The sequence below is a fragment of the Schistocerca cancellata genome, chromosome 11 (assembly GCF_023864275.1).
Source record: "Schistocerca cancellata isolate TAMUIC-IGC-003103 chromosome 11, iqSchCanc2.1, whole genome shotgun sequence".
Taxonomy (NCBI): Eukaryota; Metazoa; Arthropoda; class Insecta; order Orthoptera; family Acrididae; genus Schistocerca; species Schistocerca cancellata.
Genome location: NC_064636.1, coordinates 25,636,781 through 25,663,394, shown reverse-complemented (window position 1 = coordinate 25,663,394; position 26,614 = coordinate 25,636,781). Strand labels below are relative to the sequence as shown.

Below are 26,614 nucleotides of genomic sequence, written 5' to 3'. Positions count from 1 at the left end.
ATGAACAGCTATACCTTTGCGTACGAGCTCTTATTTCCCTTATTTTATTATGATGATCGTTCTTCCCTAAGTATGTCGGCGTCAACAAAATAATTTCACGTTCGAAGGAGGATATTGGCGATTCAAATTTCGTGAGAAGTTTCCGCCCCAACTAAAACGCCTTTGTTTTAACGATGTCCACCCCGAATCCTGTACCAGGCCAGTGATGCACTTTCCCTACTTTGCGATTTATACAAAGCGTAATGTACTTTTTTGAACTCTCTTAATCCTATCTGGAAATGATCCCAGACCGCTCAGCAGTACTCAAAAAGCTGACGGAGAAGCGTAGCCGGCCGTTGTGGCCGAGCGGTTCTAGGCGCTTCAGTCTGGAACCGCGCGACCGCTACGTCCGCAGCTCGAATCCTGCCTCGGGCATGGATGTGTGTGATGTCCTTAGGTTAGTTAGGTTTAAGTAGTTCTAAGTTCTAGGGGACTGATGACCTCAGATGTTAGGTCCCATAGTGCTAAGAGCCATTTGAACCATTTGAACTTTCAAACGCCGAAGTAGAATGAGTGTTTAGCTCCATGAATATTGTGAAAAATAAGCTTCGGAACAGACTTTCTGAACAAACTGTAAATTCTCTTCTTCTCATCAGAAACCGACTCAAGATTAAAAACATGAGTTGCTCGACTTATGATCTCCCAAAAGATGTTATTAACCAAGTCGACAAAGGAAGGCCAAGAGAAACTGGAGAGGCTTCAACTTCTTCAGTTAGCGCAATTGATGATCCTGGAGTCTTCTTACATGATTTTGAAATTTAGTTAAAAGGATTCAGCTAATAATTATATTTTATTTCATGAAAGTGCAGCGTAATATATACATCGTGACATGTTGCATAAAAAGTCGAATCGAAGTTACTCATCATTGCGAACAACATCTGCTATGGGACCAGCCGTGAAATCGCAAAAAATTAGCTATTCCATATATTTTTTGAGTGGCATTGGTCTTGTGGTGTCACCGCCAGACACCACACTTGCTAGTTGGTAGCTTTAAATCGGCCGCGGTCCATTAGTACATGTTGGACCCGCGTGTCGCCACAGTCAGTATTTGCAGACCGAGCGCCACCACATGGCAGGTCTAGAGAGGCGGACTAGCACTCGCCCCAGTTGTACGACGACTTTGCTAGCGACTACACTGACGAAGCCTTTCTCTCATTTGCCGAGAGACAGTTAGAATAGCCTTCAGCTAAGTCCATGGCTACGACCTAGCAAGGCGCCATTAACCATATCTGGAGAGAGTCTCATTTGTATAGTCAAGAGCGATGTACCACAAGGATGAATTAAAGTTAAGTAAACAGAAGCTACGTACTTTTCTTTAATGCATTCATACGTATCCTGTTCCAGACTTCACGCCCGTCTGCGTTAGATAGCGTGCATTTCGGCCTCCTCTGTCTACAAGGTGTTGGCACATTTGCCAACACATCAGGTCTTTCTATGTGAAACAGCCTATGTTTTCCGCGATTTCAGGGTTTGTCTCATAATAAAAGTTGGAATTATGAGTAGCTACATTACTTGGGCTTTCAATGTAACACGTTTAAAATGTCACAGTGTATGTATTTTATTTTATTAATAATCTCATGTACATAGTTACAACTACAGAATTTTAATGGCTAAAAGCATACTTTTCATGTTGTCTTTTCAGATCAGAAGCTTGAGACACGAATAATTTCGATTGAGTAGAACATTTAATGGCTTCGTTTTCAAATTTAATTTTTTTCAAATTTTTGTAACTGTGCACATGTTAGACTAATTTTGTTGTTGAAAATAATAAACTTTCGTACCATTTATCAATAAATTAATGTGATCTGTAGTGTTTCATACCAAGTTTCTAAAATATCGCTGGAATAAAAGCAAAACATGACCATTAAAAATATGTTGTAAGCGTTGTAGTACACTATTGTCTGGCAATAACCAAGAGCTGAAAATAAATATAAAAAAAATGGTTCAAATGGCTCTCAGCACTATGGGACTTAACATCTGAGGTCATCAGTCCCCTAGATCTTAGAACTACTTAAATCTAACTAACCTAAGGACATCACACACATCCATGCCCGAGGCAGGATTCAAACCCGCGACGGTAGCGGTCGCGCGGTTCCAGGCTGAAGCCCCTAGAACCGCTCGGTCACACCGGCCGACAAATAAATACAATCCTCCACCCCGCCTGCCGACATATCTTTGCCCTTAAGAAAGTTTAGCGACTTCTAGCGGATTTTTAGTGACCGTCATTTTACATATCTAGCGGATTTTTCTAACACCGGCTAGCGACTTTACATATTATGCAACGGCAACTTTGATGCCCCGTCAGTGCTCTTGGAAGAGAGCTGTGGCGGCGACGTGGCTCTGTTGTTGTTGTTCCCGCGTAGTGATTTGCGAAGACGGAAAAAATCGAGATTTGAGCAGTGATTAAGTACTTCGTAAAGAAAGGTGTGAAAGCAAAGGACATCCGTGCCGATTTCCAGAATACACTGGGGGACACTTCTTCATATTCAACTGTTGCCAAGTGGACAAATGAAGCCGGCCGGAGTGGCCGTGCGGTTCTAGGCGCTACAGTCTGGAACCGAGTGACCGCTACGGTCGCAGGTTCGAATCCTGCCTCGGGCATGGATGTGTGTGATGTCCTTAGGTTAGATAGGTTTAATTAGTTCTAAGTTCTAGGCGACTGATGACCTCAGAAGTTAAGTCGCATAGTGCTCAGAGCCATTTGAACCATTTGAATTTGGACAAATGAATTTTAAATTTGGTCGCGAGAGCTTAGATGATGATCCGCTCAGTGGTCGGCCAAGATGTGTCACTATTCCAGAAATCATTGCAAAAGTCCACAAAATGGTCACGGAGGATCGGCGAATAAAAGTGCGTGAAATTGCTCACGCTTGCCAGATGTCATCTGAAAGGGTATATCACATTTCAACTGAAGAATTAGAAATGAAAAAAAATTATCTGCAAGATGGATGCCGTGACTCTCGACGCTGGGTCGAAAACGCACGAGAACGGACGTATCGGAACAATGTTTGGCCCATTTTAGGAGAAACGAACAAGCTTCTTTGCGCCAGTTTGTGACCACAGATGTAACTTGGGTGCACTACTAAACGCCAGTGACAAGACAACAGTCAAAGCAGTGGAAACACGCTGATTCTCTGCCATCAGTGAAAGCAAAGACAATTCCTTCGACGGTATAAAGACCATGGTATCAGTGTTCCGGGATGTGAGGGGGATTCTGTTTGTAGATTATCTCCCCCACTGGGCAATTACTGAAGAATACTATGCTAACCTCCTGGGCAAATAGCAACAAAAGATACGCGAAAAAAGGCCAGGTTTAGCAATTCATCTTCCATCAAGACAATGCGCGCCCTTACGCATGTGCCATCGTTATGGTAAAATCACACGAACTAAGATATGAATTGTTGCCACACCCGCCTTGTTTACCTCATATGGCTCCGTCAGACTTCCACCTCTTCCCAAAACTGAAAATTTTTCTTGGTGGACGAGAATTCACTTCAAACGAAGAACTGGTTGCCTGAGTTGACAACTGTTTTGCTGGCCTGGAGGAAACTCATTTTCGAGATGGCATCAAGGCACTGGAACATCGTTCGACCAATTGCGTTAATCTATAAGGAGACTACGTCGAAAAATAAAAAAGTTTCAGTAATGTAATTACTGTTTTTATATTCCGTTTTTAATATTTTTGTGGGATCTAAAATTTAAAAACCTCTCTCACACCGGCCTGATTTAGCTTCACTGATCAGGATAGTAAAAAACATGCGTATATTAAGGGAATTTTCATTCACAAAGCAGGCTTATCACATTCACACAGTTCAATACTGTTCTATCCTGATTAAATTGAGCTTAACTTAAATTCCACAAGGCAGTGAAGGAATTTCGAAGTCACGGTGCGACGAAAATTGTCAGTCGATCTTCTGAAAACATTTTTAATAATTATTAACTTTCGGTGATCACATGGGGAAGACCGGTGATCTGCTGGTAAGACCGTGTTAGCCCATTTATTGAAAGTAATGAACTGGATATCGTGAGCATACAAAACGGCAGGTTCTTCCAGTGTAAATCAGACGTTCCCCACTCATCCCGTGCAACACAGCGTAGTAAGCAGACACTGTCAATAGTAATCAGTTAAATAACACGCGAACACACTTACCTTAGTTTAGTTCATGTATTAAATTCCTTCTCATACAGAATCTCATCAAGATGGCGACTAGCTCAACAATACATACATATACATCCTCCTTCTTTCACGACTAATCCGCAAGAATTCCTTCATTCTTTTCATAACAGAAAACATAGATAGCAGAGAAGCTATTCCATGGAGTAAATGGACGCTCCAAGGAATAATAGGGCTTGAAACTTCGACCATAGATACTAGTAGACTGGCCTTGCTGTGCAGAAGCTATGAGGCTGGTGTGGCTCCAACATAAACCATGTGACTGTTGGCAAAACGTGGCGGGATTTCAATTCAGCGGTCTGCGATCCTATGTTTGTATCGGATTTTCCCCACATTTCTCAATTGACTGCCAAACGCTTCCAACAAAAACTACTTTTTTATTTGTGAAAAATTATGCCAGAACTACATTTGACCTGGATTTGTTCAAAGTACCATTTACAAAATCTAACAAATACATCGAACGCCACTCTGGTGGGCAGCGGGACGAAATTACTATAAACTTCGCTAAAATTCTTTTAAACAGTAAGAGTGGGCTCGTGTCAAAACTTTAAACATTGTATTCGCAACGTTTCGAGTTCTAGTCACTTATGAAAGAAATTGGCTATGGGAATTATGTCAACTATAGGTGTCAAAATTGTTTACTTTAGGAGCAGGTCCATTTTAGAGTATCAGTTTTAGGTGCACTTCAAAGATTCGGTTCCCACTATTTTTACAAAAGTTTAAACTAACAGTTTAAAAAAAATGATATTTTAGATGAAAGATGAGTCTTTGCAGTTTCAGAAAATAATTTTGGAGCCTAGGTTTAAAAATGACAGACACTGTAAATACAAATTATAGATATACATTGTACATAATAACTAACCTATCAAAACACTTCTCCGCGAAGTGCTTCGAGCAAAGGCGCGTATGTGCAAACGGCTTAAAGTTTTTCCGTTTCAGGGCCTGTATCCAAAGCTGCCTTCGGTTTTCATCCTCACGGGACCTACGACTAGGAACGAGAAACGATTATACTTACTTCTGTAACCGAATTATCACAGATACTTTCCAAAATGTAAAATGGGTCTGACTTTACAGGCATCGCTTTCAACACTTTAATTTACGTGATACTCAATTTCAAGCGTAAAAAACATATAAAAGTCACTTCAGCAGATTTCAATAAACGCATCTGCACTATCATAGAAACACTTACACGTGAAATGTAAAGCCATTTCCCCGACAAAACGCTGAGTACAGCCATAAGCGCAACACGAAACAACCATGTTTTGCCAACATTCACGTGACTTTAGACCAGAGATGTTGGAGCCACGAAAATGACGTCAGGGCCAGTCTATTATATTTATGGTCGAAGGCTTGAAACTACTTTGCTTTGGTAATCATCGTATATTAAAGTTTAGGAATCGGTAAGATAAGAAGAGATATTTCGAGATATGTACTGAGTTATATAATTTATAAAATTTCTGTAAATATCGCGGAGAGACCGCTGCAAGAGACATTGCACGTTCTGAGAACTTTTCAAACCACTCTCGTACTAGAGGGAGCTGTAGAGGGCAAAAACTGTAGAGGAAGACAGAGACTGGGATTTCATCCAGCAGATAACTGAGGATGTAGAGTGCAGTTGCTTCTCTGAGATGAAGAGGTTGGTGCAGAAGCGAATTTCATGGCGGCCACATCAAACCAGTCACAAGACCGAGGACTCGAATAAATAAATAAAATGAACTAAATAAAAAATTAAGTCCACGCGGTATTTTTTTAAAATCCTAATTATAGTAGGAGGCGTGTTTCTTAAGTAAATACCGTTATGAAATTAAAAAAAGACGTGTTAAGATATCTCAATAATTTTATTTTCACATGAAAGCCTGTACCTTAATCTACGTACTGCCGCCATTACAGTCTGATTCTTCCCTGTTTACGCTGTGTACTGAGTGTTTGAGATGCCTCCGATAATCGCGAGTCCCGCCGACTGTGAAGTACGGCCTGTTATAAGATTTCTTAGTTCTGGAGGCCTAAAAGCGATCGATATTCATCTTGAGATCTGTGCAGTTTATGGAGAAAACATTATGAGTGATGGAATGGAAGAAAGTGGGTGAGTACATTTAAAGATGGCCGCACAAATGTGCATGATGAACGACGGAATGGGTGTCCTTCGGTCGTTAACGAAAGTTTGGTGCAGGAAGTGGACAATAGGGTGAGAGAAAACAGATGCTTTACGGTTTCCTCCTTGCGGAATGACTTTCCTAATGTTTCTCGTAGTGTATTGTACGGCATTGTGACCGAGCACTATAATTACCGAAAATTATACGCGCGTTGAGTACCGAAAATGTTGACGGATGTGCCCAAAACCAAATGTTTAGACAGTGCATTGACTTTCCTCAAGCGGTACCACAACGACGGTGATGATTTCTTAAGCCAAATTGTTACGGGCGATGAAACACGGGTGGCCTACGTCACACCAGAATCGAAGCAACAGTCCATAGAAGTTGAGCAAGGGCACCGTTTCGCTGCAAGGCAAAGCCCGTCCGCATGTGGCGAATCAGACCAAAGATCTCATCACAACTTTTCGATGGGAAACTCTAGATCATCCTCCGTACAGCCCTGATCTTGCGCCCAGTGACTACCATCTGTCCCTGCACTTGAAGAAACACCTGGGCGGTCAGCGTCTTCGAGACGATGACGAAGTCAAAACAGTGGTGATGCAGTGGTTAACAAGTCAGGCGGGAGACTTCTATGAGGAGGGTATTCGAAGACCTGAGTCGAAACAAGGCCCCGGGAGTAGACAATATTCCAATAGAATTACTGGCGGTGTTGGGAGAGCCAGTCCGGACAAAACTCTACCATCTGGTGAACAAAATGTATGAGACAGGCGAAATACCCTCAGACTTCAAGATGAATATAATAATTCCAATCCCAAAAAAAGCAGGTCTTTACAGATGCAAAAACTACCGAACTATCAGTTTAATAAGTCACCGCTGCAAAATACTAACGCGAATTCTTTACAGACGAATGGAAAAACTAGTAGAAGCCAACCTCGGAGAAGACCAGTTTAGATTCCATAGAAAAGTTGGAACATGTGAGGCAATACTGACCCTACGACTTATCTTAGAAAATAGATTAAGGAAAGGCAAACAACGTTTCTAGCATTTGTAGACTTAGAGAAAGCTTTTGACAATGTTGACTGGAATACTCTCTTTCAAATTCTGAAGGTGGCAGGGGTAAAATACTGGGAGTGAAAGGCTATCTACAATTTGTACAGAAACCAGACGGCAGTTATAAGAGTCGAGGGGCATGAAAGGGAAGCAGTGGTTGGGAAGGGAGTGAGACAGGGTTGTAGCCTCTCCCCGATGTTATTCACTCTGTATATTGAGCAAGCAGTAAAGGGAACAATAGAAAAATTCGGAGTAGGTATTAAAATCCACGGAAAAGAAATAAAAACTTTGAGGTTCGCCGATGACATTGTAATTCTGTCAGAGACAGCAAAGGACTTGGAAGAGCAGTTGAACAGAATGGACAGTGTCTTGAAAGGAGGATATAAGATGAACGTCAACAAAAGCAAAACAAGGATAATGGAATGTAGTCGAATTAAGTCAGATGATGCTGAGGGAATTAGATTAGGAAATGAGACACTTAAAGTGGTAAATGAGTTTTGTTATTTGGGGAGCAAAACAACTGGAGATGGTCGAAATAGAGAGGATATAAAATGTAGACTGGCAATGGCAAGGAAAGTGTTTCTGAAGAAGAGAAATTTGTTAACATCGAGTATAGATTTAAGTGTCAGGAAGTCGTTTCTGGAAGTATTTGTATGGAGTGTAGCCATATATGGAAGTGAAACATGGACGGTAAGTAGTTTGGTCAAGAAGAGAATAGAAGCTTTCGAAATGTGGTGGTACAAAAAAAATGCTGAAGATTAGATGGTGGATCACATAACTAATGAGGAGGTATTGAATAGAATTGGGGAGAAGAGAGTGGCAGAACTTGACAAGAAGAAGGGATTGGTTGGTAGGACATGTTCTGAGGCATCAAGGGATCACCAATTGAGTATTTGAGGGAAGAGTGGAAGGCGAAAGTCGTAGAGATAGAGCAAGAGATGAGTGCAGTAAGCAAATTCCGAAGGATGTAGGTTGCTGTAAGTAATGGGAGATGAAATAGCTTGCACAGGATAGAGTAGCACGGAGAGCTGCATCAAACCAGTCTCAGGACTGAAGACCACAACAGCAACATTCAAAAACTGGTACAACGTTACGACAAGTGCATCAGTATTGACGGAAATTATGTAGAAATGTAGATTAAGGTAGAGGCTTTCATGTAAAAATAAAATTATCGACATATCTTAGCAGGTCTTTTTATAATTTCAGAACTGTAGTTACTTAAAAAACACGCCTCGTACTTCCTCTAATACACGGTTGCCAACGTTCGCTCAGTTTCGCCCAGTTACCATGTCATCTGTACCGTTGGACAATTTGACATTAGATGAGAGGTCCAGTGATCGAACGTCAAATGTGGAGCGGGGAACGAGTTTATGCAGTCTCCAACAAGACAGCTGTTCCCTGACAACAATTTTTTTTTCTTCTTTCCCCACAAATTTCCCACCGTGGTACTTACCGTGTCGTGTGGGTGGGGGGGAAGTGAGCGAGAGAGTGAGAGACGGCTGGTCGGTTCTCGGGGCGTCCTTGATGCGGCCGCGGTGTGTGGCAGGAGAGTGCTTCAGCTGCGGGCCTCCCGGCGGCGTTTTGCAGCAACGTGAGACCGACTAGCAGCTAGCAGCCGCTCCACGGGGCGGTGGGATTTTTCCTCTGGCGGGCGCGGAGCGCGGTGACGGGTGGAGGGGGGAGCGATGAGGGAGACGGAGGAGGGGCGGGAGGAAGGGAGGGGGGAGCCCCGGCCGATGTGACGGGAAGTTCGTCGTTGGAGGCCTTGCTCAACCGCTCGCCGATTGCGGCGTTGGCCAATGGTGCCAATCCCTCCCTCGCCTATTAAACAGACACGTACAGCCTGCTACAGAATACGCGCGACGCGAAGAGGCGGCTCTCAATCCAAGGGCGTACCCAGGATCTGAACTAGGAAGGGCAGGTCATACTAGTCTCAGGAAACAAGCACCCGAGACAACATACAGCACTTCTTATTAAATAAAGCAATAAACCAGTGAAAATCTAGAATGAGATTTTCACTCTGCAGCGGAGTGTGCGCTGATATGAAACTTCCTGGCAGACTAAAACTGTGCGCCCGACCGAGACTCGAACTCGGGACCTTTGCCTTTCGCGGGCAAGTGCTCTACCATCTCCTTTTTTTTTAGACCCTACCCCCCTTTTTTTTAAGACGCTACCCCTATACCACTTTTTTTTAATACCCCTAGACCACTTTTTTTCCTTTTTTTTTTTTTTTGAGCCAAGTAGTAAACAGAAATTTTTATGGTGCACAAAACACTATCACTTCATAATTGAAGGAAACTGGCTCCGCTGCTCTGCGAGAGAAGGGAAATGTGAAAACGAAAATGGGAAAGAAAAAATGCCTTCTGCATTGGTGAACATCTGAACAGTATCGTAAATTTCCGACAAGTACTATAGTCCCAGGAAGCAAATGGGATTCATGCATACAGGTCACTGGCAACCTCTGCTATCCGAAATATTGTATTTGAAGCATTTAACCATTAATTATGTTGTTCAGCATATTTCCAAATATCCTCCTGTAGTCACAATGTTGCCCGCATCTCGTGGTCGTGCGGTAGCGTTCTCGTTTCCCACGCCCGGGTTCCTGGGTTCGATTCCCGGCGGGGTCAGGGATTTTCTCTGCCTCGTGATGGCTGGGTGTTGTGTGTTGTCCTTAGGTTAGTTAGGTTTAAGTAGTTCTAAGTTCTAGGGGACTTATGACCACAGCAGTTGAGTCCCATAGTGCTCAGAGCCATTTGAACCATTTAGTCACAATGTTGTCTCATTTTAAAGTGTTCAATTTCTATGTAAGAATAATAGTCGAGGGACTGAGCTACCGAAGCACGACTCACGCCCGGTCCTCACAGCTTTACTTCTGCCAGTACCTCGTCTCCTACCTTTCAAACTTTACAGAAGCTCTCCTGCGAACCTTGCAGATCTAGCACTCCTGAAAGAAAGGATACTGCGGAGACATGGCTTAGCCACAGCCTGGGGGATGTTTCCAGAATGAGATTTTCACTCTGCAGCGGAGTGTGCGCTGATATGAAACTTCCTGGCAGATTAAAACTGTGTGCCCGACCGAGACTCGAACTCGGGACCTTTGCCTTTCGCAGGCAAGTGCTCTACCATCTGAGCCACCGAAGCACGACTCACGCCCGGTCCTCACAGCTTTACTTCTGCCAGTACCTCGTCTCCTACCTTCCAAACTTTACAGAAGCTCTCCTGCGAACCTTGCAGATCTAGCACTCCTGAAAGAAAGGATACTGCGGAGACATGGCTTAGCCACAGCCTGGGGGATGTTTCCAGAATGAGATTTTCACTCTGCAGCGGAGTGTGCGCTGATATGAAACTTCCTGGCAGATTAAAACTGTGTGCCCGACCGAGACTCGAACTCGGGACCTTTGCCTTTCGCAGGCAAGTGCTCTACCATCTGAGCCACCGAAGCACGACTCACGCCCGGTCCTCACAGCTTTACTTCTGCCAGTATCTCGTCTCCTACCTTCCAAGATACCTTAAGCCATGTCTCCGCAGTATCCTTTCTTTCAGGAGTGCTAGTTCTGCAAGGTTCGCAGGAGAGCTTCTGTATAGTTTGGAAGGTAGGAGACGAGATACTGGCAGAAGTAAAGTTGTGAGTACCGGGCGTGAGTCGTGCTTCGGTGGCTCAGATGGTAGAGCACTTGCCCGCGAAAGGCAAAGGTCCCGAGTTCGAGTCTCGGTCGGGCACACAGTATTAATCTGCCAGGAAGTTTCGTATCAGCGCACACTCCGCTGCAGAGTGAAAATCTCATTCTGGAAACATCCCCCAGGCTGTGGCTAAGCCATATCTCCGCAATATCCTTTCTTTCAGGAGTGCTAGTTCTGCAAGGTTCGCAGGAGAGCTTCTGTAAAGTTTGGAAGGTAGGAGACGAGGTACTGGCAGAAGTAAAGCTGTGAGGACCGGGCGTGAGTCGTGCTTCGGTGGCTCAGATGGTAGAGCACTTGCCCGCGAAAGGCAAAGGTCCCGAGTTCGAGTCTCGGTCGGGTACACAGTTTTAATCTGCCAGGAAGTTTCAGTGAAAATCTGCTTCTAATAAACATTTTAAGTACAAGAATGCACTTGTACAATCCGAGAAAACATGCAGCATTTCTTATTAAATAAAACAGCAAACTAGTGAAAAACTGCTTTCAATAAACATTTTAAATATAAGAATGCACTTTTTTAAAAATACAGCTTTTTAATTCAGTAATAATCTTCTAGGATTTGCTGCAAATTTCTCAGTTAATTTCTTCTCTAACATCTCGCAGTTTTCTTTTACGTAACTGCGGTGTACGCTCATGGGGCACAATCCTGTGAGCCTTTCTTCTCCCACAGTGCTTCTGAGCCACGTCTTCACTCTTCGAAGTGTGCTGAAGGATCGTTCCACAGTGACTGTTGTGCATGGAATAGTGATCAAAATTTTTAGTGCTTTTTCCATGCTAGGGAAAAAAATATTGGTGTCGTTAAACAGGTCAACGACTTCCACATCCTTTAATTTAGCTTCAGTTGTATTCTTCTTCCTCCACAAATTTTACCGTAGTTCCAGTTCTCCGGCAATATCATCCAATCCATAAAATGTTTTCAACAATTCTGTACTTTTAAGGAATTCTGTTACACTAGAGTTGCTCATATTCAAGGGATGTAGCTTATTTAGAGCAAAAGCTGGTGTATCTTCTGGTAAAAATCGTATATTTAATGATGACATGAATGATTCGATGTATGGTATTACCAGCGAACGTCGCCAGTATTCGTTGTCATTTTGGGATGGTGGATTGTTTCTGAATTTTTGCTTGCAAGCAAAACGTGGAACAGTAATTCATATTTCCAGTTCCTCTGCTATAACTTGTGCTTTTGCAAGTAATTCGCTAGTTACTCTGTCTGCTTCCTTTCGATCATTACTGAGCACGTCAAGGATTCCTCTGATGTGTTCCCTCACCGCGATCATATCTACAGACTTAGACTGCAGAACATTAGCTACTGGTTCCAAAACTGCTGAGTATTTGGCTATTGTTTCTAAAGACAAGATGAAGACTGATTTGCTAATGGCTGAATGCAACTGACACGCAGATTTCCTCGTTGCATAATTTCCCACAGTAGACAATTTTTCTAGAGCTCTCACAGCCTCTGGGAAATTTTGAGAAAATAGCCTGATGGATTTATATTTTTCAGACCATCTCGTCTCACACATTCTTGTTAAATTGGGAGCGTATTTTCGACGTGTACTCGATTCTCTAGAAAAGTTGATAGTGTCTTTCACAGTGGCAACAGTATTCCTAATTTCCGGCACTACGTTTGCATCGTTCACCACAAGGTTGAGTTTGTGGCTTGGGCAATGAACGTATGATGCTCGATAATATTTCTTTATTAAAATGGCGTGTACACCACTCTCTCTACCTGCCATTGTAGAACAGCCATCGAAGCCAAATCCTACACAGTCTTCTGCTGGAAGATTATTACTGATCAAGAAACTGTCAGTTGCTTCGGCGATTGAAGAGGCTTTTTGTGACTTCAGTTCTATAAAACCTACAAATTCTTCCCAGATTTTCACTTTTCTTTCGTCGTAGAACCGCATGCCTATTGATAGCTGTTCCTTTCCAGCTATGTCAGCTGTTTCATCAGCCAAGACTGCATAAAACGTCGTTTTTTAATGTCAGTGATTATATTCACCTTAATAACATCGCCACACAAATTTATGAATTCATTTTGTATTTTTGGCGATGTGTAAACAGCATTGCGGCGACATTTTTCCAGATGTCTCCTTAACTTGTCGTCGCCAGAATCGATTCTTAAGTTCGGTAAGTCTAATAAAACACATTCATCTGTCTGTTTTCCTCTAAGAGGCATATCATGCGTGCCGCAAAACGCTATACAAGAAAGAATGGATGACAGTATTTGCCTGTTTTTATCGATCACTCTTTGGTGCACATTCTGCAATTGGACGTCCACAGGTACATTTTCAAGAAAAGATTGCCCGCATCTCGTGGTCGTGCGGTAGCGTTCTCGCTTCCCACGCCCGGGTTCCCGGGTTCGATTCCCGGCGGGGTCAGGGATTTTCTCTGCCTCGTGATGGCTGGGTGTTGTGTGCTGTCCTTAGGTTAGTTAGGTTTAAGTAGTTCTAAGTTCTAGAGGACTGATGACCATAGATGTTCAGTCCCATAGTGCTCAGAGCCATTTGAACCAAGAAAAGATTTTGCTGCAGCTGACGCTGTTAAGTGAATGTGGGTTTTAACATGTTTCCGAGAGCCTTCATGCATATTCTTGAATTTTGTGAATGGCCTAACGATAAATGATCCCAAAACGCCTCTAACAGTGCCAGTGACAGGAGGGAACAAAACACAGTGCGTGCATACGGCGCCTTTCACAAACTTGGAGTATACTGGCCATGGTGCATATTGATCTAACCATGCATGATTAAATTTTCTTTGCAAATGGCTTGTATCACTTTCAAAATCATAATTATTTGAAGGGATCCAAGGATTTAGTAAGAGATCCTTCTTTTTGTCCACTGGTAGCTGCGTAGTTAGCCCAATAAACCGACCCAGATCATTTTCATTTCAGTAACTATTAATTACAATTTCCGAATCGTCTTCGGACACACAAGCTAGTTGGGCTGTTGAGTGAGAATAGTGAACAGGGCTTGCTATAGAGGTGCTGCTGATGAATTTGACTGTTGTTCAGCGTCACCTTTGGGTGATGATTGTGACACTTCATTTTTCTTATGATCGTCATCGCTTCCACTGCTACTATTCCGACTCCTTTTCCTTTCGTTACCGGTAGTCTCTACATAATAAATACATGTAATTTATTATCCTACTACTTTAGCCATAGAAAGAAAACAGGGTTAAGAGAAATAACGGGAAGACTTATAGGAAATGGAGGAGGGTTGCCTACATTGGACCACCTTTAGATTTTGTCACCCCAAGTCTTCAATATGTATTTAATTGAAACTAAATATACTGAACAATAATGTACAAGCTATACACTTCCATCAAATGATATTAGATGTACGCATCGAAAAGCAGGCTTGATTGACTCTTGTCCTTGCCAAATAAGGAGTTGCCCTTTAAGATCAATGTTCACGTCACAGACCTTTTTATTCTTGCAAACGTTTCACAGATTTATTTTTACAGCTGTGTCACCGGCACCAGTTCATTTTCAACCGTGCCACCGTGCTGTCTCTGGTACCAATGTCGAAGTGCCTTCCATACATTAGAGTTGGCCAACACGATTCTTTTTCAGCAATTCAATCCCACAATGCGTATCGATTCCTAATATTCGTTCACGATTCTTTCAAGTCTGCGGCGACACGATTATTACAGAATGCCAAAACGTTCTACATCTTACTCATAAATGGCAGAACATGTCTGAAAATGTCAAGGAGGTTAGAAACACGCTTATATAGATAAACTTAAAAATCAAAATCCTTGTCTAAATACAAAATTTTATCCACACCGTTAAAGCCGTTTCCGAGATACACGAAATTCGCGTTTTTATATAAAAATGTTTTTTGTGTAAAATCGCGTTCTTTTAGGAAAGACACATATATACAGATAAACATAAAAACCAAAATCTTCGCTACATTCAATCATAACACAGATTTACGAGGTGACGTTATAAAAACACGTAAAATCGCGTTTTTATATAATTTTTTTTGTAAAATTGCGTTTTTCCGAAACATACAGCTAAGTAAAAAGCAAAAACCTGTCTAAATACAAAATTTCATCCAAATCGTTAGAGCTGTTTCCGAGATATGCGAAATATTGTACGATATGTACAAGATTTGCTCGTTTAAATATATGTAAACTGTATAAAGAACGTGCGTTCGTGTTGCATTGCATCTGGAACAAATTAGATGTACGTATTTATTCATCATACTTTGATTTCTTGATTTTAATCGTGTGTATTGGCAGCTGTGTATTCGCTGTATTTTGTTTCTGTTATCAGTATCTCGTGTATTTAAAAAAACTTTTTCCAGTTCATGGCGGATTTTGGTACAGCAACCCGTGGTGAATTGACAGAAAACAAAACGAGACTGTTTTGTTTTCTGCCTCGTGTATTTAGTCAACGGCCCACGATATTCGTACCGTGCTTCTTTTGTTCACACGAGTCCCCCTCTTGACTGCTCTCTGGCGTTCGTAATCATTCGGCAAGATTCGGCAGTTGCCATCGATGCATAGCGTTCTAATGAATCGTTGAAACTTGGAATCTTCACGAGACAGAAATACGCAATCGTTCTTGCGATTCTTTTGAACGACGATTCGTCCCTACCACGATTCGATTCTTACAGTTCTTTATTTATATTCATTCAAATGAACGATTCATTCACAAATCGCCACAACTCTAATCACTAGCACGAAGCCATGTGGACACAGTGGATAGCGCAGCTGCAGGAGATATCCTAGCACGCTCCCAGATAGAAACAAATTTTCAATCTTTATCTTTCACTACTATCGTAGTGCAGAATGAAATTTTCACTCCGCAGCGGAGTGTGCGCTGATATGAAACTTCCCGGCAGATTAAAACTGTGTGACGGACAGAGACTCGAAATTGGGACCTTTGCCTCTATAAAAATAACCTTCTTTCTCAAGGAATTCAAATATACAACACAAATAAGGCAACAATTTTCCGTTCGGCTAGAACAGCATACTTTTAAGTGCTTTCTGGAGGTATCTTATGACTAATATACAGGGTTATTACGAATGATTGAAGCGATTTCACAGCTCTACACTAACTTTATTATTTGACATATTTTCACAATGCTTTGCACACACATACAAAAACTCAAAAAGTTTTTTTAGGCATTCACAAATGTTCGATATGTGCCCCTTTAGTGATTTGGCAGACATCAAGCCGATAATCAAGTTCCTCCCACACTCGGCGCAGCATGTCCCCATCAATAAGTTCGAAAGCATCGTTGATGCGAGCTCGCAGTTCTGGCACGTTTCTTGGTAGAGGAGGTTTAAACACTGAATCTTTCATATAACCCCACAGAAAGAAATCGCATGGGGTTAAGTCGGGAGAGCGTGGAGGCCATGACACGAATTGCTGATCGTGATCTCCACCACGACCGATCCATCGGTTTTCCAATCTCCTGTTTAAGAACTGCCGAACATTACGATGGAAGTGCGGTGGAGCACCATCCTGTTGAAAGATGAAGTCGGCGCTGTCGGTCTCCAGTTGTGGCACGAGCCAATTTTCCAGCATGTGCAGATACACGTGTCCTGTAACGATTTTTTCGCAGAAGAAAAAGGGGCCGTAAACTTTAAACCGTGAGATTGCACAAAACACGTTAACTTTTGGTGAATTGCGAATTTGCTGCACAAATGCGTGAGGATTCTCTACCGCCCAGATTCGCACATTGTGTCTGTTCACTTCACCATTAAGAAAAAATGTTGCTTCATCACTGAAAACAAGTTTCACACTGAACGCATCCTCTTCCGTGAGCTGTTGCAACAGCGCCGAAAATTCAAAGCGTTTGACTTTGTCATCGGGTGTCAGGGCTTGTAGCAATTGTAAACGGTAATGCTTCTGCTTTAGCCCTTTCCGTGAGATTTTCCAAACAGTCGGCTGTGGTACGTTTAGCTCCCTGCTCGCTTTATTCGTCGACTTCCGCGGACTACGCGTGAAACTTGCCCGCACGCGTTCAACCGTTTCTTCGCTCACTGCAGGCCGACCCGTTGATTTCCCCTTACAGAGGCATCCAGAAGCTTTAAACTGCGCATACCATCGCCGAATGGAGTTATCAGTTGGTGGATCTTTGTTGAACTTCGTCCTGAAGTGTCGTTGCACTGTTATGACTGACTGATGTGAGTGCATTTCAAGCATGACATACGCTTTCTCGGCTCCTGTCGCCATTTTGTCCCACTGCGCTCTCGAGCGCTCTGGCGGCAGAAACCTGAAGTGCGGCTTCAACCGAACAAAACTTTATGAGTTTTTCTACGTATCTGTAGTGTGACGTGACCATATGTCAATGAATGGAGCTACAGTGAATTTATGAAATCGCTTCAATCATTTGTAATAGCCCTGTATTTTCTGCACAGGCTTATGTGTTTCTTTCTTCTTTCTTTGAATGGACAACCTGTATTTTTCTTATGCAGTCAACAACATGAAAAATTACAAAAAGAATGGCTTTAGTTTCGCCGCAGTACATCAGTTATATGCCGAGAAATTGCAAAGTGAAACTGAAGCTTGAAATTAACGAGACGCGCCGCTATAGCACATCCTGGGATCGTTATGTGGCTGATGTACTACGACGCAACACTCGCTGTATTTATTGCTGTTTATACTGTTACTCAGTGGACTGCAAACGTAAGTTTGTGTTGAAACTAATATTCGGCTATGTCATGGAATGTACTTATTTCCATGAGAGACCCTGCCAAAGTCGTTTTTCAGTAACTATAGTTCTTCCAGAGATATTTGCGCTGAAACGTCTAAATAGGCCACACTCTACTTATACGATGGTGAGTCAAATGAAAACCTTAAATTTGTAATAACAAATCGAAATTTCTCGCCGTAATCCTGTCAGTTGGTAAGCGTGCTACATACAGTGTGCAGAATGGCCTATAGGTGGCAGCATAGTGCAGATGCACACATACCGTCGCAGTATCAGTATAAAGATGGCCGCCCCACTTCCGACTTGCACCAGGGAAGAACAGCGTTCTGTTGTTCGGTTTTTGCGTAGTGAAGGTGTGAAACCTATTGAAATCCATCGACGAATGAAGGTTCAGTACGGTGATGCATGTTTGTCACAGCAGCAAGTCTACGAATGGAGTAGGAAGTTCGCAAATGGTGTGACTGCAGTGGAAGATGCTCCTCGTCCAGGTCAGGCACGACGAGTTGTGACTCCACAGAACATGGCAGCAGTTGAATCCATAGTGGAGGAAAACCGCCGAGTGACACTGAATGACATCGCAGCATGTTTACAGGTTAGTCACAGGTCAGCACTCCACATTGTGCACGATGTGCCCCAGTTTCACAAAGTGTCTGCAAGATGGGTGCCACGGCAGCTGACTCCTGAAATGAGAGAACGACGTGTCGATGCTTGTGAAGAACTTCTTTGGCGCTTTGAACGAGAAGCTGATGGCTTCCTTGCAAGAATCTCACTGGGGACGAAACCTGGGTTCACTTCCACCAACCGGAAACGAAGAGAGCGAGCAAGGAATGGCGCCATTCCTCATCACCAAAACCAAAGAAGTTTCAAACAGAACCATCAGCAGGGAAGGTTATGCTGACTCTGTTTTGGGACGCAAAAAGGCGTCATTTTGGAGCATTACATGCCTAGAGGGACCACTGTCACCAGTGCATCATACACAGATCTCCTAAAAAATCATTTACGGTCTGCAATCAAATCAAAGCGACGTGGATTGCTGTCAGCAGGTGTGCTTTTGCAACACGACAATGCGAGGCCCCACAGTACCTGTACAACAGTTGCAACAATCACAGACCTGCATTTTGAGTGTCTTCCTCATGCACCATACTCACCAGACCTTGCCCCGAGTGATTTCCACATGTTTGGACCACTCAAAGACGCAATGGGAGGAAAGAAGTTCCGTTATGATGAAGAGGTACGCCACGCGGCGTATGAGTGGTTGCGCGGACTACCAAAAGAATTTTTTTCCAAACGAATTTATGCACTTTGTAAGCGCTGGAGGACTTGCATTGGGCGTGGGGGAGATTATGTTGAAAAGTGATACAGCTTTGTACCGCTTCTGCACAATAAATAATATTTTAAAAAATATTTAAGTTTTTCATTTGACTCACCCTCATATATTTTTCCGCCTCCAAGCTGATACTCAACGGCGAAAGGTAGAGTATATTATATACTTTCACATTGAGGAGACTAATCTTCCCAGTCAAATGAAAGGCTGCTTCGTCGTGAATATCGTCTTGGAGGCGAAATGTTCATTCTCAAGTGCTAAGTGCTTCCAAATTCGTAGCTCACGCGGACCTTTCTTTTTTTGTGGACAGTGCAACACATTTACAGTCAATGATCGGTACAGTGGGACCATAGGATCCAGGCCACGGCATGTAAACACAGGCCACACCATTATGGAGCCAGCACCAGTTTGCGCAGAGCGTTGCTGATAACTTGCATCTACATCTACATGATTACTCTGCAATTCACATTTAAGTGCTTGGCAGAGGGTTCAACGAACCACAATCATACTATCTCTCTACCATTCCACTCCCGAACAGCGCGCGGGAAAAACGAACACCTAAACTTTTTCTGTTCGAGCTCTGATTTCTCTTATTTTATTTTGATGATCATTCCTACCTATGTAGGTTGGGCTCAACAAAGTATTTTCGCATTCGGAAGAGAAAGTCGGTGACTGAAATTTCGTAAATAGATCTCGCCGCGACGAAAAACGTCTTTGCTTTAATGAATTCCATCCCGACTCGCGTATCATATCTGTCACACTCTCTCCCCTATTACGTGATAATACAAAACGAGCTGCCCTGTTTTGCACCCTTTCGATGTGCTCCGTCAATCCCACCTGGTAAGGATCCCAAACCGCGCAGCAATATTCTAACAGAGGACGAACGAGTGTAGTGCAAGCTGTCTCTTTAGTGGACTTGTTGCATCTTCCAAGTGTCCTGCCAATGAAATGCAACCTTTGGCTCGCCTTCCCCACAATATTATCTATGTGGTCTTTCCAACTGAAGTTGTTCGTAATTTTAACACCCAGGTACTTAGTTGAATTGACAGCTTTGAGAATTGTACTATTTATCGAGTGATCGAATTCCAACGGATTTCTTTTGGGACTCGTGTGGATCACCTCAGACTTTTCGTTGTTTAGCGTCAACTGCCACCTGCCACACCATACAGCAATCTCTTCTAAATCGCTTTGCAACTGATACTGGTCTTCGGATGACCTTACCAGACGGTAAATTACAGCATCATCTGCGAACAACCTAAAAGAACTGCTCAGATTGTCATCCAGGTCATTTATATAGATCAGGAATAGCAGAGGTCCCAGGACGCTTCCCTGGGGAACACCTGATATCACTTCAGTTTTACTCGACGATTTGCCATCTATTACTACGAACTGCGACATTCCTGACAGGAAATCACGAATCCAGTCGCACAACTGAGACGATACCCCATAGGCCCGCAGCTCCATTAGAAGTCACTTGTGAGGAACGGTGTCAAAAGCTTTCCGGAAATCGGGAAATATGGAATGAAATTGAGATCCCCTGTCGATAGCGACCGTTACTTCGTACGAATAAAGAGCTAGGTCCAGGGCTTTGTGGGGTCTGCGTCGCTCTCAAACCCTACCGACAGCTCTTACCAACTCCAGTCGGGACTCATCTGACCTGGCCAACCGATGCTCACGAGCCCAGGAGTCGCACTGCAGGCAACGTCGTGATGTTAGAAGAGCCACTCGCGTCGGTCGTCCGCTGCCACAGCCCAGCAAGTCCGCATTTCGCTGCCCTGATTTCTGCCGTTATTTCACACATTGTTCCTTTTCTGTTAGCAATGAGAACTCTACCCAAGAGTCGCAGCTCTCGGTCGTCGAGCTCTGCGTTGTCCATGGTGAGAGATAATGCCCGAAAGTCGATATTCTTAGACATTCTGGATACTGTAGATCATAGAATCGCGATTTTCCTAACGATTTCCGAAATTAAATGTACCATGCGTCTAGTTCCAGCTACTATTTCGCAGTCGGTGTCTGTTAATTCCCCTCTTGAGGCCATTTACACTAGTGACCATGATAAAAGGGTATTCATTGGACAGATATATTATACTGGAACTGACATGTGATTACATTTTCACCCAATTTGGGTGCATAGATCCTGAGAAATCAGTACCCAGAACAACCACCTCTGGCCGTAATAACAGCCTCGATAAGCCTGGCCATTGAGTCAAACAGAGCTCGGATGGCGTATAACGTACAGCTGCCCATGCAGCTTCAACACGACACCACAGTTCATCAAGAGTAGTGACTGGCGTATTGTGACGAGCCAGTTGCTCGGCCGCCATTGACCAGACGTTTTCAGTTGGTGAGAGATACAGAGAATGTGCTGGCCAGGGCAGCAGTCGAACATTTTCTGTATCCAGAAAGGCCCGTACAGGACCTGCAACATGCGGTCGTGCATTATCCTGTTGAAATGTAGGGTTTTGCTGGGATCGAATGAATTGTAGAGCTACGGGTTGTAACACACATGAAATGTAACGTCCACTATTCAAAGTTCCGTCAGTGCAATCAAGAGGTGACTGAGACGTGTAACCAATGGCACCCCATACCATCACACCGGGTGATACGCCAGTATGGCGATGACGAATACACGCTCCCAGTGTGCGTTCACAGCGATGTCGCCAAAAACAGATGTGACCATCGTGATGCTCTAAACAGAACCTGGATTCATCTGAAAAAAATTTTTGCCATTCGTGCACCCCGGTCCGTCGTCGAGTACACCATTGTAGGCGCTCCTGTCTGTGATGCAGCGTCAAGGTTAACCGCAGCCACGGTCTCCGAGCTGATAGTCCATGCTGCTGCACAAAAGATTGATGTAAGTCAAATTTCTTTAGCAAACCCACAAAAATAACGTCATTGTTCTGCAGGTTGATTTATCCTTGATTACTAATGATGTGGAAGTAAAATAAAATAACCGAAACTATTGACTTATTTTAATCTTCGATAATTGTGTGAGTATATTTCCATTCATTTGGTAGCTTCCTGCTTCAGAAATCCGTTGTATTTCCATTAGACGTCAGAGCTGTAAATGAAGAGAGAACAGCAAAATTGCGAAACAAGAGCGAAGTCAATTGATGACTTCCCCTCCTACCCAACGTTCAACGTTCTCCAGATAGTACGTCAACTTTGATGGCTCTACGCATGTGTAAATGTGCAATCTGGCTGCTTGCTGTTATTGCTCATAGAGCCAAAAGCCAGATTTTAAGTAGCCAGGGGCAGCAAAAGCGCTACTTAAGCTACTCAGCTCTGCGCATTTGCGTGGGCCCTGAGTTGTCATTGCATAATATGTGAAGTCGCTAGCTGGTGTTAAAAAATCCGCTAGATATGTAAAATAACGGTCACTGTATTTATTTTCGGCTCTTGGGTATTGCCAGACAATAATGTGCTACAACGCCTACAACATATTTTTAATGGACCTATTTTGATTTTATTCCATTGATATTTTAGCAACTTGGTATGAAACACTAAAAATCACATTAATTTATTGATAAATGGTACTGAAAGTTTATTATTTTCAACAGCGAAATTAGTCTAACATATACACAGTTAGAAAAATCTGAAAAAATTAAATTTGTAAACGAAGCCATTAAATGTTCCACTCAACCGAAATTATTCGTGTCTCAGAAGTTAACTTTATCGTTTACCTAGGTTTCAACGTTAGTAATAACGTCTTCTTCAGAACATAAAATATTATTTAAATGTTGTTTAAATGTTTGCCTAGTCACACGACGAGGCCCATACAACGGGCTTAAAGTGAATTTGCTACAGCTTGTTTAATAGAAGTGAAAAAACCTTATGGTTATGCATCTAGTTTTATAAAGTAGATTTAGGACATGGCTTGTTTTAGGCAAACATTTAAATAATATTTTATGTTCTGAAGAAGACGTTATTATTAACGTTGAAACCTAGGTAAACGATAAAGTTAACCTGCAACTGTAGGCTGTATATTCTTATATATAACTACTCATAACTCCAACTTTTATTATGAGACAAACCCAGAAATCGAGGAAAAAATCGGCTGTTTCACATAAAAAGACCAATGCCACACAAAAATTATATGGAATAGCTAATTTTTTGCGATTAAATGGCTGGTCCCATAGCACAAGTTGTTCACAATGATGAGTAACTTCGATTCGACTTTTGATGCAACATGTCACGATGTATATGTTACACTGCACTTTCATGAAAGAAAATATGATTATTAGCTGAATGCTTTTAACTAAATTTCAAAATCGTGTAACAAGTCTCCAGGATCATCAATTGCGTTAACTGAAGAAGTTGAAGCCTCTCCAGTTTCTCTTGGCCTTCCTTTGTCCACTTGGTTAATATCTTCTGGGAGATCATAAGTCGAGCAACTCATGTTTTTAATCTTGAGTCGGTTTCTGGTGGGAAGAAGAGAATTTACAGTTTGTTCAGAAAGTCTGTTCCGAAGCTTATTTTTCACAATATTCATGGAGCTAAACAGCCTTTCTACTTCGGCGTTTGAATGTGATAGAGGTAGAACAGCAATAGCGAAATCACTTAAATCCTTGAAGGTGTTTATTCCAATCGCATTTTTATATTCGGCTACTTTAGCCCAAAAACTAATACTGTCCCTGTTTAGCGGATTTCAATCAACGAAGTGAATAGTTTGCCACTCCTGCCAGATTTTGTCAATTTTTTCGTCGGGGTACCCAATTTCCTTTACAGGAATTGTTAATGACGTGTCTTTTGATTGTTTCAAAGTTTCTTCTTCACTCAAGAGTGTCATGTTTCTAAAGCTTTGTAGTTGGCTGGAAGTCTTTTTTGGATTTCTTCTCCTAACTTTACGTTAAAATCAATACACCGTTTTTTTATTCCTGCAATACTAACATCATGATTTACTGGAAGCTTCTGCACAGGTGACTCAAATAGATATCCGAGGTAGGGGACGGGATTATGGTGATCTCTTATTTTGAGATCTGTGTAGTCTCGGTCGGTTGTTGCTGCCGTCGGCAACAGAATTCTTTGGCAGACTGAACGCAGCAAAGCCATCAAACAACTTAACACTTTTATGGGCTTTCCTTTTTCACTGTCAAAATTAGTTCATATGTTGCTCTATGTTTTTTCGTTTCCAAATGCTTTTTCAAATCGTTAATTTTTGCATACATTTCGGACTGACAATAGCTACAATAGGCTTTAGTTGAGTTACCTGGCACAGGCTTCAACCTATGTTTGAACTCCATGCAGTTTTCCCACTCTTTTCTATAACTCTGGCTGTAGACCCTTCTTTCAGGCGGCACTTCCTTGATTTTTTTTTTTTTTTGTAACTGCGTTAATTTCACACAACTACTATCGTTACACAATCAAAACCGATAATTTGTAAACAACTGCAAGAGCTAACCACACCGCAACACATCGATACTACTAAAATGAATATGACATAAATCAAATGGTTCAAATGGCTCTGAGCACTATGGGACTTAACATCTGAGGTCATCGGTCCCCTAGAACTACTTAAGCCTAACTAACCTAAGGACATCACACACATCCATGCCCGAGACAGGATTGGAACCTGCGACCGTAGCGGTCGCACGGTTCAAGACTGAAGCGCTAGAACCGCTCGGCCACATCGGCGGGCAAATATGACATACCAAACAGTCCAGTTCCAATACAGTATTCTTGTTCTCACTCTTTGTTGAGTCACGAACCTCCTACAGTTTTTCTGCGGGTTCGCTTCTGCAGTGCTGTCAAGCGGCTGTTCTGTATAAACGCTGCGAAACAATTGTGCATTTTGTAAATGAAGTACAAAAGCACATTCAAAATAAAAATGTGGTCGTATTTCGGACTTATTATGGCAATATAAATTGCAGCAGGTTTCAAAACTATCACTTTTTCGATTTCAAAAGAATGCTGTGAGGAATCTGAATAATCATTATAGGAATTTAAAAAAATGCCCATTTTAACGTACTTACACTGTTAGGATTGCGAGGAAATATTTACATTTTCTATTCACTCGTTTGGCATCAGAACTTTGACACTTAACGAGACTGGCAAAAATCTCTTTATCATCTTTTCATGATGTTACTACTGTGTAAATGGCTGACCGTTTCTCAGATACAAATAAGCTTGTCAGTTGACAACTTTTCCAGTCTGTACCTATTAATATACTAGTATTTGGTTTCATACTTCAGTTTCATTAAAAAAGAAAAGTAAACACAGCTTTGGATTTTTGTACTAGATTAAGGATATATGTGGATCTTTTTGTACATAATTAAGATAGCCGTGTAAAAGTTTGCAAGAAAATAGTTAAAATTAGCAGGTCGTAAGAAAGTTCATGATAGCAAGGAAGCGTTTTGAATCGCAATTGGCTACGTTATGCAGCGTGGAGGGTAAAAATCGTAGAGGGAGACCAAGAGATGAATACACTAAGCAGATTCAGAAGGATATAGGTTGGAGTAAGTACTGGGAAATGAAAAGCTTGCACAGGATAGAGTAGCATGGAGAGCTGCATCAAAGCAGTCTCGGGACTGAAGACCACAACAACAACAACAACAACAACATGCGAGTATAAACGAAGAGTTCATTAAAGTCTCTAGCGCGGATACTGGTGGTGTAAAAGTATTTTGCGGTACAATAAGCATGCGTTGAGTTTTTCTCCATAGAGTAATCTTTTATTTTCGCTCCCCACATGGGTAATTAGGGGAGTAAAGGAATGTTGATATTTATTAGTTAGAGAAAATTAGCACAACACTGAGGATGTAACGGTGTTCCACAGCCGAAAGTGACTGAGTTTTAAGACCGACTCACATACAAAAGATTTAAAGGGTAACATAGTCTTGACAGCCTAAAATGTCGCTAGAAGTAGCAAAATTTTTTTTACGCTAAAGCCACAATTTTGCCCGCTAAAAGTTCATAAAATCCACTTGCGTGGGCCCACTAGCAACTGCTCAGACGAATCTCAAACCACAACTTGCATTGCCAGTATCAAAGCACTTCATTGAACACCAGGCTGTCTCTCGTGCATCATGGCAAAAAATTACACAATGTATTTCAAATGCCAGCGGAAAGGAAAATCAAGATTACATCGTCAAAAGCACCAATATGGAATGTAGTACCTTAAAAATTTAATTTGCGAAATAAGCCACCACAGCTGTAGCTTAAGAGAAAACGACACAGACGTGATAATAAATCATCAAAAGCAATAAAACTGTTTCCCAACACAGGAGAAACCAAGTCCGCAATTGCTGCTAAATTTGAGTCACAAACGGAAGAACCTTCGACACGTTTGTTTTTGAAGCAAAAATAATTGCATTTATAAAATTATTGCCGCGTTAGAAAGACGAGTGAAGTGTACGAATGGGTCAATCTTTAGACTCGATAAAATTATATGTAAGTGTCAAGGAATAATAACACACAATATAAACGAAGGCTTCGCATGCATGAAGCATTTGTTTATTTCTCTTGGTTTCAAAGGAGTGTCTCTTTAGGAGTAAGTTGTAGCTTATGTCACTGAATCAGCGTGAATCGACTGTTTAACATGTATATAACGATAATTCATGTCGCTTGGTAATTTTCTAACGCACAAAAC

The 26,614-nt window shown here is 42.2% G+C and overlaps 1 protein-coding gene across 2 annotated transcripts in view; it reads right to left on the bottom strand.

The window, feature by feature from the left end:
* The window catches only part of LOC126108127 (immunoglobulin domain-containing protein oig-4-like), a 75,722-nt gene extending 66,744 nt beyond the window's left edge, over positions 1-8,978 (bottom strand). For both annotated transcript variants that reach the window (XM_049913378.1, XM_049913379.1), the window contains exon 1: positions 8,810-8,978. The gene's annotated coding sequence lies outside the window, so the exon portion shown is untranslated. The remainder of the gene's footprint in view (positions 1-8,809) is intronic.
* Positions 8,979-26,614: the final 17,636 nt, after the last annotated feature.